This window comes from Bombus affinis, chromosome 16, assembly GCF_024516045.1.
Source record: "Bombus affinis isolate iyBomAffi1 chromosome 16, iyBomAffi1.2, whole genome shotgun sequence".
In the NCBI taxonomy this organism is placed as follows: Eukaryota; Metazoa; Arthropoda; class Insecta; order Hymenoptera; family Apidae; genus Bombus; species Bombus affinis.
Genome location: NC_066359.1, coordinates 967,060 through 983,252, shown reverse-complemented (window position 1 = coordinate 983,252; position 16,193 = coordinate 967,060). Strand labels below are relative to the sequence as shown.

The window sequence follows — 16,193 nt, the reverse complement described above, 5'->3', positions numbered from 1 at the left end:
CTGTCACGTAAATCTTGCGCTACGTATAATTCAAAAATACATACTTTGTAATTTGTCCAACTGGACACTCGGTAGATTCTTCTAGCTTTATTGTTAATTAACGTGTGGTTGGCTATCCACTAATGGCTATCAAGCGGGATACTGTCTTCCAGTTGCTCTATTTTATTTCATTAGTGAGGTCAGTGAGGTGTTTTCTCTTTAGTCTTCTTTTTCTGAGAGTTTTACTCGCATCAACAGCCAGCTGATTTGGATTTGTTGCCATTCTTTCCTTGTATTTTTCTTCTTTGACTGTTGGTATTATTAGGTCCTTGCGTATATCCTCGTTTCTGATATACCATGGGGCGTTGACTACTATTCTGAGGATCTTCGATTGTAGCAACTCTAATTTATTTATATGACTCATCTATGAACTCTAGCGGGCATGTGGAACAACACGACCCAGATCTTGAAGACAGAATATTGCAACGCGATTAAAAAAATTCAAAATAAACTAATGTGAGCTGAAAGGGAAGGAAATTCGAGCAATTTCTACCTTGAAACTGAAGCAGGCTCGATATTTGGGGAGTACGAGACGGGTATCGGTTCTCGTGGTGTAGTAACACGCCTTGAGAAATCCCAATGAATCTGATATTATTCTTATGAAGAATTTCGGAGAAGTTGGCGGGCCCATACAGTGCAGCGGCCAAGGGTAGCCGAATTCAATGGGCTGGCTGGTACGCCAGGCCCCGGGGCGTGTTTCTGCGTCTGGCGAGCAGGAGATGAAAACCGGAGTGCGAAGGAAGATGTCGGTGGAATCGGAAGCGGCAATAAGTGACCCGGGATTCTTTTTCTGGGACGAGCAATCATTACGGGAGGTTGTGCCAAGGGGGGGAGCGGGTTCGATAACAAGATGTCGTCCGTTTCGCTCGTTGCTACCACATTGGGTAAGCGACCGTAAAAAAGAAAAGCTTACCGAAGAGTTTAGAAAAAGATAAAGACACACGAGTATAAAATGCATAAAAAGCCGCTAAATTGCAGTGATCCACGTAAGACTTCAAACGAAACAAAATTGAAGAACTTTCTTATGTATTATTAGTTTATGGAGTCATTGCTGAATAGTTTGAAGTTGTAAAATTTATTGAACCTACACATAATAATGCAACTCTTGAGTAGAGAACAAATAGAAGGAATAGAACTGAGTTGCAGTCAGTTGCTGTGCAAGGTAAAAATTGTAGAAATCAAGATCAAATAAAACACCGTTTCATTTGCCCTAAAAGGATATCCAGCTGATAAATATTTGGGGATTTTGAATTTTGCACACTTTTCAATAACGAGAAAAGTTATATTTCCACAAAGCTTCAAGTTCACATATTAAATCGCACATATGTAATACACAATTTAAAATACAAGCTTTACAGTGATCCACGTGAGACTTCAAAGGGAACAAAATTGACGAACTTTCTTATGTATTATTCGTTTATGGAGTCATTTCCGAATAGTTTGAAATTGTAAAATCTATGAACCCACACATAATAATGCAACTCTTGAGTAGAGAACAAATAGAAGGAATAGAACTGAGTTGCTGTCAGTTGCTGTGCAAGGTGCAAATATTGTAAAAATCAAGATCAAATAAAAAACCGTTACATTTGCCCTAAAAGGATATCCAGCTGATAAATATTTGGGGATTGAATTTTGCACACTTTTCAATAACGAGAAAAGTTATATTTCCGCAAAGCCTCAACTTCACATATTAAATTGCACATATGTAATACACAATTTAAAATACAAGCTTTACAGTGATCCACGTGAGACTCCAAAGGGAACAAAATTGACGAACTTTCTTATGTATTATTCGATTATGGAGTCATTTCCGAATAGTTTGAAATTGTAAAATATATTGAGCCCACACATAATAAAGCAACTCTTGAATAGAGAACAAATAGAAGGAATAGAACTGAGTTGCTGTCAGTTGCTGTGCAAGGTGCAAATATTGTAGAAATCAAGATAAAATAAAACACCGTTTCATTTGCCCTAAAAGGATATCCAGCTGATAAATATTTGGGGATTGAATTTTGCACACTTTTCAATAACGAGAAAAGTTATATTTCCACAAAGCTTCAAGTTCACATATTAAATCGCACATATGTAATACACAATTTAAAATACAAGCTTTACAGTGATCCACGTGAGACTTCAAAGGGAACAAAATTGACGAACTTTCTTGTGTATTATTCGTTTATGGAGTCATTTCCGAATAGTTTGAAATTGTAAAATGTATTGAAACCACACATAATAATGCAACTCTTGAGTAGAGAACAAATAGAAGGAATAGAACTGAGTTGCTGTCAGTTGCTGTGCAAGGTGCAAATATTGTAAAAATCAAGATCAAATAAAAAACCGTTTCATTTGCCCTAAAAGGATATCCAGCTGATAAATATTTGGGGATTGAATTTTGCACACTTTTCAATAACGAGAAAAGTTATATTTCCACAAAGCCTCAACTTCACATATTAAATTGCACGTATGTAATACACAATTTAAAATACAAGCTTTACAGTGATCCACGTGAGACTCCAAAGGGAACAAAATTGACGAACTTTCTTATGTATTATTCGTTTATGGAGTCATTTCTGAATAGTTTGAAATTGTAAAATCTATTGAACCCACACATAATAATGCAACTCTTGAATAGAGAACAAATAGAAGGAATAGAACTGAGTTGCTGTCAGTTGCTGTGCAAGGTGCAAATATTGTAAAAATCAAGATCAAATAAAAAACCGTTTCATTTGCCCTAAAAGGATATCCAGCTGATAAATATTTGGGGATTGAATTTTGCACACTTTTCAATAACGAGAAAAGTTATATTTCCACAAAGCCTCAACTTCACATATTAAATTGCACGTATGTAATACACAATTTAAAATACAAGCTTTACAGTGATCCACGTGAGACTCCAAAGGGAACAAAATTGACGAACTTTCTTATGTATTATTCGTTTATGGAGTCATTTCCGAATAGTTTGAAATTGTAAAATGTATTGAAACCACACATAATAATGCAACTCTTGAGTAGAGAACAAATAGAAGGAATAGAACTGAGTTGCTGTCAGTTGCTGTGCAAGGTGCAAATATTGTAGAAATCAAGATCAAATAAAACACCGTTTCATTTGCCCTAAAAGGATATCCAGCTGATAAATATTTGGGGATTGAATTTTGCACACTTTTCAATAACGAGAAAAGTTATATTTCCACAAAACTTCAAGTACACATATTAAATTACACATATGTCATACACAATTTAAAATACAAGCTTTACAGTGATCCACGTGAGACTCCAAAGGGAACAAAATTGACGAACTTTCTTATGTATTATTCGTTTATCGAGTCATTTCTGAATAGTTTGAAATTGTAAAATATATTGAGCCCACAGATAATAAAGCAACTCTTGAATAGAGAACAAATAGAAGGAATAGAACTGAGTTGCTGTCAGTTGCTGTGCAAGGTGCAAATATTGTAAAAATCAAGATAAAATAAAACACCGTTTCATTTGCCCTAAAAGGATATCCAGCTGATAAATATTTGGGGATTGAATTTTGCACACTTTTCAATAACGAGAAAAGTTATATTTCCACAAAGCTTCAAGTTCACATATTAAATCGCACATATGTAATACACAATTTAAAATACAAGCTTTACAGTGATCCACGTGAGACTTCAAAGGGAACAAAATTGACGAACTTTCTTGTGTATTATTCGTTTATGGAGTCATTTCCGAATAGTTTGAAATTGTAAAATGTATTGAAACCACACATAATAATGCAACTCTTGAGTAGAGAACAAATAGAAGGAATAGAACTGAGTTGCTGTCAGTTGCTGTGCAAGGTGCAAATATTGTAAAAATCAAGATCAAATAAAAAACCGTTTCATTTGCCCTAAAAGGATATCCAGCTGATAAATATTTGGGGATTGAATTTTGCACACTTTTCAATAACGAGAAAAGTTATATTTCCACAAAGCCTCAACTTCACATATTAAATTGCACGTATGTAATACACAATTTAAAATACAAGCTTTACAGTGATCCACGTGAGACTCCAAAGGGAACAAAATTGACGAACTTTCTTATGTATTATTCGTTTATCGAGTCATTTCTGAATAGTTTGAAATTGTAAAATATATTGAACCCACACATAATAAAGCAACTCTTGAATAGAGAACAAATAGAAGGAATTGAACTGAGTTGCTGTCAGTTGCTGTGCAAGGTGCAAATATTGTAAAAATCAAGATCAAATAAAAAACCGTTTCATTTGCCCTAAAAGGATATCCAGCTGATAAATATTTGGGGATTGAATTTTGCACACTTTTCAATAACGAGAAAAGTTATATTTCCACAAAGCCTCAACTTCACATATTAAATTGCACGTATGTAATACACAATTTAAAATACAAGCTTTACAGTGATCCACGTGAGACTCCAAAGGGAACAAAATTGACGAACTTTCTTATGTATTATTCGTTTATGGAGTCATTTCCGAATAGTTTGAAATTGTAAAATGTATTGAAACCACACATAATAATGCAACTCTTGAGTAGAGAACAAATAGAAGGAATAGAACTGAGTTGCTGTCAGTTGCTGTGCAAGGTGCAAATATTGTAGAAATCAAGATCAAATAAAAAACCGTTTCATTTGCCCTAAAAGGATATCCAGCTGATAAATATTTGGGATTGAATTTTGCACACTTTTCAATAACGAGAAAAGTTATATTTCCACAATGCTTGAAGTTCACATATTACATTGCACATAAGTAATACACAATTTAAAATACCGTGTAGCATTCACCTAAATCACTCAAAGATGAGGAGTGTTGGACCTCCAAATTTCGCGATAATAAATTATCAATTTATCATCTATTGTCTATTTCCATCATGTTTGTTTTCTATTTCCACCGTACACGTAACAGATTTTCTTTTCCAGCATGCGACTGGAGTATGAGACATTTTTCAGTCCAAGCGGATTAAGCCCCGGTACCCCAAGAGTGCAACCCCATAAGTAGCCTGCTTCTACATCTCCAACTTTCTGCAGCTACACACCACGTCTCTTGCCGGATATCGAAAAAAAGACTGTTTCTCCCCACTTCCGAATATCGCGAATTAATAACTTCATTTTACTTTGCGGCATATTGTGTCCAAATGTGACTGAACGAAATTTAAAATCTCTGCCGACGTTCTTCTATACGTGCTTCTATACGTTCACTTGTTACCGAGAAGTTCACGCCAACATTATTAGCTGTGCACTTAAACTAGTGCTTTCTGTTCCCATTTCAAAACTGGTTAGGCAAAAATTGAAGCTCCTAGAATACGGTGATATACGGTGCTATACGGTGGAATACGGTGCCGTACATATGTCTGAAGGGACAAACTGTTATGACTGTCGACTGCTTTATAATTCAGTGGTCTGCCTTTCGTTATTTTTTTATTCAATTTCTCCAATGATTGAAAACCATTCTCGATGGAGTGAAAGGATGTTATGCAAATAACGTGTTACACGGGGATTTGTTCAATTTTCAAACCGTACTAGACCACGGTTTTCAAATTATAAGTATATCGCGTTATGTGGGCAACATCGTCGTAGTCTACTCTTTGTCACTGCGGGAATAAAGGCTAAAAAATTGCTAAATTGTCTCATTCAGAGACGGTCAGAGTGGATGGTATTCCAATTCAAGACTAATAAAATGGAGATTGAAACTGTTAGGATAAAAACGTTCTGGAAGAACAAGCAAGAACGGAATCAAGCTGTATCGTAATTGAGTCATTCCGTGAGTGACCCTGCACAGTCTGTCGTGAAAATAAAGAATTGACACATCAATTGTCCAAGCTAAACATTACAGCCGATAGCAGCTGACCATTTTCTTCAAGGAATGGACCGTAGCCAAGGAAAATTTACACACACAAAAGATGCAACGATAAGTCCTACATATACACATAGAAACACGCAGGCTACAGTGCAATAGTTCGCTTCAACATTTTCTTACCACGCGTTCGATCTACGATTGTGAAAGCATCCCAACGAACGATATCACATTTAAGAGAGAAGGAGTTATGTCAGCGCAACGTATATCCTTCCAGATTTATTTAGAGATCGTACGCTCGATTTAGACTATAGAAAATTTAGGGCCAACGCAAAGTAGAAATACTTTAAACGAAAATCTCACGAACGCCACGATTTCCTTCTTATTTGCCAGTATTAATTTTTTCCCAACTTCTGAGGTGTGAAACGGGTAGTAAGAAAGGTTAAACGGGTTTAGCTGGTCAACAGATTCGCTACGAAGAATCTCTGCAAGATTGGGTATCGAAATCACACGCATCACCAACCTCAGTTAGATACTTGGTTTATCGCAAGCGAAACTTAACTTCAATTTAATATTTTTTCTTAAATTTCATGTTTTCTGAGATAGAATCTACACGTAAATACCGTTATAATTACATTAAACAGTCATAAGTCATAAAATCATAACGTATACAATATGTCCATTTTAAGTGTATATGCGCTGTTATTTCTATACGTATAAAAATAGGGCAAAATGTTTCATATAGAAATTAAATGGTATCAAGGGGGACTTGTACTCCTGTTAAGTGCACCAATCTATGAGCGGCAATCGGAATTTGAAATAGATATATCGCTAGAAAAGTAACAGCAAACGAAAAGAAATGCGTTTCGAGAGGTTTCTGTAGCGCTGTATTTTTTCGCTAGTGGTATACTACGTTATTTCCTAACATTTGAGATCGTATTTCAACTAAAGTATATAATTCTGTAGCGGCACTCGACACCAACTAGGACCGGACAACGGCAGCGCAGAGATTACAAACGTTCGGGATCCAGGTTCAAATCCCGGAGTCCGTAGTCCGATTTTTCTTGCACAAGACTTAATTTGGCCAAAAATGCAGCAGTATCCCATTAGCGACATCTACAACCAGCAGTTACAACTATCCGGACAACACTCACACCTCAATTCTAAGCTTTAGTTTTGATGCACATTGCTTCTATTTTCATATTCAAAACTGGCAATCCTGTTCTCTCGCTTCTTGAACTCTCACGCTCAGAAAATGGTTTCCTGCTTAATTTCATACCTCGAGAAGGATACGAAGGAACGAAATCAGGAACGCGTTTATCAGAAAGAAATCCGACATAGAGTCATCGATCGAAATTATCAAACCTGTGAGCTGTTTTATATGTGATAATAAGTTTTCAAATAACGCGGGGGAAGAAAAGCGAGTTAGGTGCATCCTGTGTTTCAGAAAGTACTATGAGCTGTGGACATCTATATCAGAAATTAAAAAAGTGATATTGTAAAGATACAAGACCTGTATAAGTTCTATAATATAACATACTTCACTGAACAAGGCATTCCTTCACAAAGTAAAATATGCTTCCTGACACTCAATTTAGTATTGGAAGGAAAGGGAAGAAACTCCAGAACATAAAAAATGGAAGGAAACAGATGCTTATGAATGTTCTGTCAACCACGAGAGAAAAGTGCAGAAAAATTGGGGGTAGACGCTATGACTGAAATGTTTTTGCTCTCAAAAAAATTATGATGTGTGAAATATGTGAATCATATCGATAACGGTAATACAATGGTATTTAAAACATTAAGTGCGAAGCTGATTTTGATGTGCTCTCCGTTCAAGCAGCGTGCAGATGTCGGCACGGGAGGTACGAGTTAAAGTATAAGCAGACGATAATACACACATCGCGGTGACGATTTAGTTTTTTTATAGAAATTATAAATGGAAAATAATGAGATGAGTCAGACAACCCTCATAGTTTCTGTTAAAAACGGAACTGCGTCTTCTTATCTCGGAAAATAATGTGAAAAAGAATTGTTTGTGTTGTTCGATGATTCTGTTAAACGAAATAATGTTAGCATCCATATATCTTTTGTGCGTTCATGTCTACAAGTATCTAATTACATAATTATTTACATTATTACATATTAAAGGAGGGGGTTTAAAACAGGCAGATTTTAGGCTACATTCTTATAGTACAATATAAATATATATAACAATAAGTATAGTTAATAACTATATCAAAACAATATTCATAAACAATATTACATACGTTCACCGCGGAAAGTATGTTAACATCCTACAATATGACCTGTTTGATGAAAGATTCGGAGGTAAACGAAAGGTTCGTTCTTCCAAATCGGTTCTTCGTTGTTATTGTTTTTTTTTTTTTTTTTAACCTACCAATCAGCCGAAACTCGTGCTTTGTAAACAACAGTAGTGTAACCGATAACGTAACGTTTCATATCATATAAAAAAATATTAACCTATTTATGTCGAAAAATTGTTAATTTAAATTATATCTTCCGTTTAAATTGTCGTATGAAAGATAAACACATGACACGAAGCAGTATTGTGTTTACGCAGAAATAAACGAAAAACAGGTACAACGTAAACACAAGAGTGCCGTTTCGCGTCCTTACCTGGCTTTCATACGATGAATTCAAATTAAGAATCTGGTGAACTAACAGATCTTTTTAATTTTTTCATAAGGAATACAAAGATAGATCGATGAATGTATTAAAAAGAAAATATGGTTCCATTTGCAAAAATGAAGTTGAAATGGAACCCTACTACTGGATCTACAAAAAAGTAATTTGCACTCTATGTGATGCCTTCTTTTGAACTAAACAACTTTTGTTAAAACTTTTTCTGATAACATCAATCTCACGTGAGATATTCTGCCGCTTTCTGTTTCGCCATTGGTTAAATATTGAGGTTAGGTTTCTATGTATAATAAATTTCTGTGTATAATAAAATATCTACATATAAAATACATATAAAAATTGAAAGTTTTAGGCGATTTTGTAGATATCAGACCCGGTACATTATTCAAATCATGTCCATATCTAATTGTAATGACTTCCAACAGAATCTAAGAACTGAGATTTGTGTTTTTTCATTCATAATTTTTGATTAATAAATAGGAAAGGTAACGAATGAATATACTGTATCACTTTTTTTAAAAATGAAACTGCATTTTACGATTAAAATGCGGACATTATAACAAATAATACAGCAATAGTAAATAATCAAAAAGAAATAGGATAAGAACTTACCATAACAGCATGGAAAAGAATTTGTGAGGAATTGTGTTACTGGAAGAAGCTTCTTTGTGTATCACGAAGTGCATCAGGAGAGGGTTCTTAAACAAATTTCATAAAAAAATTACTATCTATGAGATAAATACAAAACGAGATTCGAAGAATAATTAATATTAACAAAAACATAATTATTTTATAAGAACGTAATATTCAATTAGAGAAATAATTATACGTTAAGTTCTGTTATTAGTAACCATTATCGATGACCGACCTCAGTTTTGGTTCTCAATAAGCATTATCTTTGATAAAAGCATTTTTAGAGGAAGAAAATAAAATGGGAACAACGATATAACTTTTATATAAAAAGCTATAATCAATATATTTAATTAAAACTAAAACATAAATACGTATAACATCACTCTTATATGAATATAAATATGCAAATGCATTAGAGACGAAAGATATAATAAAAATAAGAAAAAAGAAAAAAAAAAAGAAAACTGTACTGGTTTCTACGACTTACTTCCACATGTGGAATAATCTATCTGGTTGCCGTATGGTCCATCCTAGAAACAGAACAAAGTTATTAGATTAAAATAATTCACAGGAAGTTTATAATTCTTAAAATTTGCAAGTATAAAATATTTACTCTGAATAAATCCTTTTTATAGATAATTTACAAGTCGACTTTCGAATAATTAGATTTTATATTTTATCCAGCATCTAGCACTTCTTACCAATCGCTAAAACACTTGCTAAACACAAAAATTGTAACGTTCAAGTAGGTAAGTATTCCGTAGCACGTTCACGCTACCGCGTCTCGAATATGAAAGACTGTTGAACAATGCTATCCCTAACAAAGGCAGATTCGTACTGCTTGTTGATTGGCTATGCTTCTGGACTATAAGCGGCGAATCCTGTACGCTGCGCAAATGCTTCTGCGCCGATTATATTTCTATTTTACTACAATACAATAACGACTTTACATCTTGAAAATTGTCACTATTACGCTGCAAATTTTTATTTAGATATTATATATCAAAGTGTATAAAATATGTAAATGCAGAATATATTCAAACTATGTAATAATTGTACAATATTTTATATTGTGAATACAATCCTAATTGATCATCATGATTTTTTACTACAGTTTGTTTACTGATTTTCAAATTCATTGTAAATAAAAATTTCAATTAATATATATAACGTATAGAATATATGTATATATAATATGTGTATAATATATGGTATACTATATGTATATATTATGTACATAATAGTAACTAAATTATGTCTATTATGTATATATATATAATAAAATATATAATATATGTAAATATACATATAACGAATAGAAGAATTATTCAATAAAAATCAAGTTTTATATGGTAGCATACAATGTAATAGTCTTTTAAACAAAGTTACTTTTATGCTGCTATGAATAATTTGAAAATCTGGAAAAATCTACGGCCAACAAAGATAGTTCGATTCTATGGATATATGTGTATGCTGCCCTGGAATCAATATAAACAAGAAAATAGTTAATTTAATGATTGTTCTTCTCTGAAGCATAAGTAATGCTAGAAATATTTAGCAAAAGATGGAGGCTACATCTGCAATTGCCACTGAAAATTGTGGAACTACTACACATATATGTAAGTATAATACATGGCATAAACCGCTACAATGCTTATAGCTATATCGAAGAAGATACTCTATACGTAACAATTCTTTAACCTCGACAGGAACAAACTATGACCCTGGGAAACAGTGTATACAAAGCCATATTATACGTGTACGATGTCTATGTACATATTTTGCTCACTGTCAACAATATATAAGAAAGGTATTCTTACGTGTTTTCACAACAATGTCTTAAAAGCAATTTCCTGCTTTCCTATCCAAATAGAGGATAGAGGATCAGATAGAGGAAAGAATACTAGAATTCAATAGGATATTTTGTTATACGTAACGAGTATAGCAGGGACAGATTTAGCATACTAAACGAGAAAAGAAGTTTATATAAATATACATATACGCGATGTGATCTTATTATCGAGTTATCTATGGTTATTAGAAATCCACATCTAAAGTAATACAAAATCGGTTTACAAACTTTATTTCTTTCTTTGTTAGCTTTCACACCACCTGCAATATCCATAATGCGAAATATTTCTAGAAAATCAGCTGTATACAAATAATTGAAATCTTCCAATTGCTACAATTGTATATTGATGAAAAATATTATTGACGAAAAGGATCTTTCATCGGTCAGAATTATTAGGATATGATTTATAGTTTAATTTATAAACTTTCCTGGCAATTGAATGTTTTTAAAGATCCGCACATAAATCACGAAATCGTGCATAATCTATACATAAACCGTAGTAAATCTAATTTTGTTATATTTAACCAGTTATTTCTTACGTGTACTGTTCATTACATCAACGAAATCGAAGGAAAGAAAAATAATTTTATTAGATTCTGAAGGGTTAGGAAAACTTATTTTCCCATTACTTTCCATCGTTTTTGATGATATAGTAACAAGATAACGTTTGATTTTTATATTATTATAAGGTACAGTGGCCATATTAGATGAAAGATAAAAATAAAAATCTTAATAAATTGTATCGAGCCGATGGTTGGTTATATAACGAAAAGACTATAATAATGGTGTACGAACTGTATCTAATTCTTTATTTTTTATTTGTCTTATTTGATTTATTATTATTTCAACATTTTTGCAAGAGAATTCAATTGATTATGCAATGATATATACGTTATCCAGTTCTTCTAGAAACTTCTCAAGATGTTCTTTAAGAAGAAAATATATCAGTGTTAGAATGTGCCTTATATAATATTTTATGTTTAGTTAATAGGTCCTAAAGTTGAGACCGCTTTTATTGACTATTTCTTGTCAATAGACAGTACTCATTGCAAATCGTTAATCGATAAAGAATTATCGTCTCCTCTTGAGAAGCTTGTAATATCGTGTCGTTCTATGTATTAAATACCAAAAAATCAGGATGATTATTACATACAAACACGCAGAAATGAAAGATCAAGCAGAGTAAGCATAGGGTAGCAGCTAATTTTTATTTTAGTTCTTTGCTAAACAATGTTCTTCGCCAGAAAGGCCATTTCGTAAAATTTCCGATTTCTGCCTCTCCGTTTAAGTGTAATATGGGGTAAAAACCCTAAACTTTATCATTCATTTTCACACTTATTATTTAAGATATTTAGATACGAAAAAAGAAGAAAAGCGTAAGAAAGATACAAACTCTACTTGAAATATTTCTTCCAGAACTGTAAATCGACTATTAAATGTAAAAAGGAAATAATTTATTTTTTTGGAATGGCTTCTGCGAACAGACTTTTGAGAGACACCCACCGAAAGTCAGGAACAATACTCTGTCATCGAATTATTATATATGAAAGTTTTAAAATAGTCGAATTGGTGGAACAAAGTTAAATAATCTAAAGAAAATTATAACATTATGAATATGTAGGGTTTTTTTCTAAAGAGAAAGCGTATTTGGCACTACCCTGAATACGTGTCATTTAAGTACAACTGCGAAAGGACGATTGCGATTTCTTTGGAGAATCGAAAATATACCAAGTGTAAAATGTAAAGATAAACAAGATATCAAAAATAGGGTAGATGTTATAAAAATTCGAAAATAATATATTGTATTATTAACATTGACTTCTTCGTCTTCAGTGTATTAATATTTAAAGTTCCTTGTTATTTTCCGAGCAAGACTTTATATCATATCAATTTCCTTTCATCTTAGTTTAGTTTAGCTCACTTCGAATTCAATCACACGTCACACAAACTTTTCTGAAATTTAAATCACAAAGATCTTGTAACAAAAGACTGCGTGCTCTCTCTCTTCTTATTTTAAGACCACAAGTATTGTTTTTTTCGAGACAAAACTGATTCATGGATCGAAAGTATATCGCAGAAGCGTGAAATTCTTTTACGTTATTATTGCGCACGAGAACCACCCGACTAATGCAATTACTCGATGCGGTCAACCAGTCCATACGTGATGCTGATCTCTTCGATATCGATGATTTCAAAATATATTGTGAAAGCTCAACATTTTGACCAACTTTTTCCTGCACGATACGATGGGCGATCGAGCTTAGTTTTCGAGTTACTCGCAAAAATATTCTGCCGCTCGGCCACAATTTCCAAGCTGGATTGCGTTAATAGTAGCATTTGCTTTTAACAATGATGGCACAATTACATTAAGAAAAACATTATATGGCATATTTTCGCCCACATTCTTAAATATATATGTCGGAGATGAAAGGACACCGGGGCCTTCCCTTCGGAATTCTTCGGAAAACCCCTAATATTTTAGTCTCTATAATTTTTTTTTTTATTTGATAGAATATTTACAGTCAATTCTCATTGAGAATTTCAAGTAACTTCATTTGGCGTGATATAATAACATGGTTTATAACAGTTTATATTGTTGATTCTAGTTGGATCTAATGATTCAATCTAAAGGGTATTTTCTTTTTAGTCTGCGGATCTTGTCCGTTGTGTCAAGTAGTTGGGTGACCAATGGGTTGTGTTGGCTGTTGTGTTATATCTGCTTCTGAACTTGTATATTTCTTCTTTGACTGTGCGTATCTTGAGATCGCGGTGTATTGTTTCGTTGATAACGTACCAAGGTGCATCAATTAGGGATCTTAGGGTTTCCGATTGGAAGCGTTGGAGTATTTCAATGTTGGAATTACTTGCTGTTCCCCATAGTTGGATTCCGTAGGTCCAGACAGGTTTTATTACGGTCTTATAGAGTGTAATTTTGTTATGCGTGCTTAGGTTGGAGCGTCGGCTAGTGAGCCAATAAAATTTTTTTAAGTTTATCCTTGAGTTGCTTCGATCTGTCTGTGATGTCTTGTTTCCATGTTAATCTCCTATCCAGAGTCATGCCCAGATATCTGACTGTGTTCTTGTTAGGAATTGTTATATTGTTAATAGTGATCTGAGGGTAGGTTCGTTTCCGCAGCGTGAAGGTTACATGTGTGGATTTTTTTTCATTAATTTTGAAGCCCCATTTATGAAACCACTTTTCCATAGAGTCGAGACTTCGCTGGAGAGTCTCTATAATTTAACTCGATTATAATTGTCCGAGATTTGTGATAATGAGCTTGGGCTCCAGACGACAACAAGTCACTGAACGTAGCCGGGGTCACGGGATGAACGTTTCTACCTCACATAGGGATGAAGTAATTCTATAGCTCTCCTTAAAAGAAATAGTTGTAACTGCACGCGACATTAAACATTCCAATGGTTTCTGTCCCGTGGCTCGCCACACACAGACCCTATTCTTCGGGCAAGATGATTACCAGATGCCGATGCATCTCCACAGTATATGTTCAGCTAGCCTGAGGATCCGCTATAAATTGGAAGATTTAGTTAACTAACAGAGGAATTGTCCTCGCCGTTCAAGAGACAGCACTGCACGCTTTCCTGCTGTTACAAAACTCTCCCGCCGTCGAGAAACCTCTGCCCGGAAGCCGAAGGCCCGATCAGGACAAACTCCTGCCATGAAGTGCCTCCTGAGGAAACGCCGTTCTGTTTGGTGAAGCCAAAGAGAATCTTGAAGCTAATCTTGAAGAAAGACGCCATTCTGTTGAAGCCGTATTTGAACAATCCTGTGAGCAGACCCATTAAGGAATACGCGATCCAAAGAAGCTTGTCGCCAGTCAGTAGCCAGAGTATAATCATCAACAACAATTGCCAATTATTTGAACGAAGGCAGGGGCCACGACTATGCTCTCGAGTTGAGCCCGAGATTGGCGGCAGAATTCTTCTTACCAGCGAATCAACAGGCCAACTCGGAATTCGTTTTCCGCGATCTAGGAACATCGCCCTACGTGTTTTTACGCCATGACGCGATCGGCGTTTTACAACTATTTACAACTATCCTACGATGGGCCATGCCAGGTAATACGGCGTGGAGAAAGAAACTATACCATCAGAATAAATAATAGAAATGTAGTAGTTTCCATAGATCGACTGAAACCCGCATTTTTATTAGATGACAATATTGAGCACCAGAGTATCGAAGATCATGACGTAATAATAATACCGCTGGGTGTTCAAACCGAACAAAGCGAAAGATAAGAAATCGCAAATAATAAAAATATGCAAAATAATAAATAATAAATAAATACGTCACGCGTTCAGGCAGAAGGGTCAGATTGCCTGATCGGTTTCAAGCAGGTTTCGGTTAAGTGTTGAACATCGTCGGAGACGGGAAGTACCCACGTAAAATTTCAAAAATAGCGATGGACAAAGAAAAACTGTGTAAACCTAACTATAAATAAAAAAGAAATTTATCACTGGTACAGGGGTGATGTGGCGGCACATGAGCTAGAGGACAATTCGAGCCAGAATGTTGTTTTACTGCGAAGTACTAATATCATTAAGATATACATAATGTAATAATAAACCAACTCTGGGCAAAACAATGTCACCGCTACGAGTAACCGTCTAACAAAGGCGACCGTCTAACAATGGAAATTTACCGGTATCCCTTTGACCTGTATAAATAAACGAACACGATCGTAAGGTGACCAGTTTTTTAGTTTCAGTCTCGAGTAATTTTTATTAGTGATCAACACACAGTCTTTAGCGAATCAGTTAATTCCCGTAGCGAGCAATCTACGGTTGACTCTGTATTTATAATTATTTTAAAATATATTTGACGGTTTCAATATCGAGTAATCTCGTCATTTAGACTACCAATCAACCATCCTCCACAAATACACCACCAATACAATCATGTCCTAGTCCATCATCCAATCCTCAACGACAGATCAAACAATGACGGCGACGGGCAGATGCTACAAAGGAGACTGACTCACTGACCATAACTTCATCCAATACATTATCTAACAATCTATTAATCACTGCATGCGTCAATATTCTCAACAACAAAATCCAGCCAGTGCGTTGTCGAGCACTGTTAGACACTGGTTCCAGTATGAATTTCATAACCGAACGGCTTGCAAACTTATCAAGACTCCCTCAACATAAATGTTCTGCCCTATTCATGTTGTTTTGCCTCGAAGTATCAATATC

The 16,193-nt window shown here is 34.5% G+C and overlaps 1 protein-coding gene and 1 long non-coding RNA gene across 3 annotated transcripts in view; one reads left to right on the top strand and one right to left on the bottom strand.

The window, feature by feature from the left end:
- The window catches only part of LOC126925655 (uncharacterized), a 142,526-nt gene that overhangs the window by 51,803 nt on the left and 74,530 nt on the right, over window positions 1–16,193 (top strand). The window lies entirely within an intron of this gene.
- On the bottom strand, window positions 8,491–9,975 carry LOC126925669 (uncharacterized). Its single transcript, XR_007714056.1, has 3 exons — window positions 9,826–9,975; window positions 9,612–9,654; window positions 8,491–9,189 (listed from the first exon to the last, which is right to left on the bottom strand). It is a non-coding gene; the product is annotated as an uncharacterized LOC126925669 (long non-coding RNA).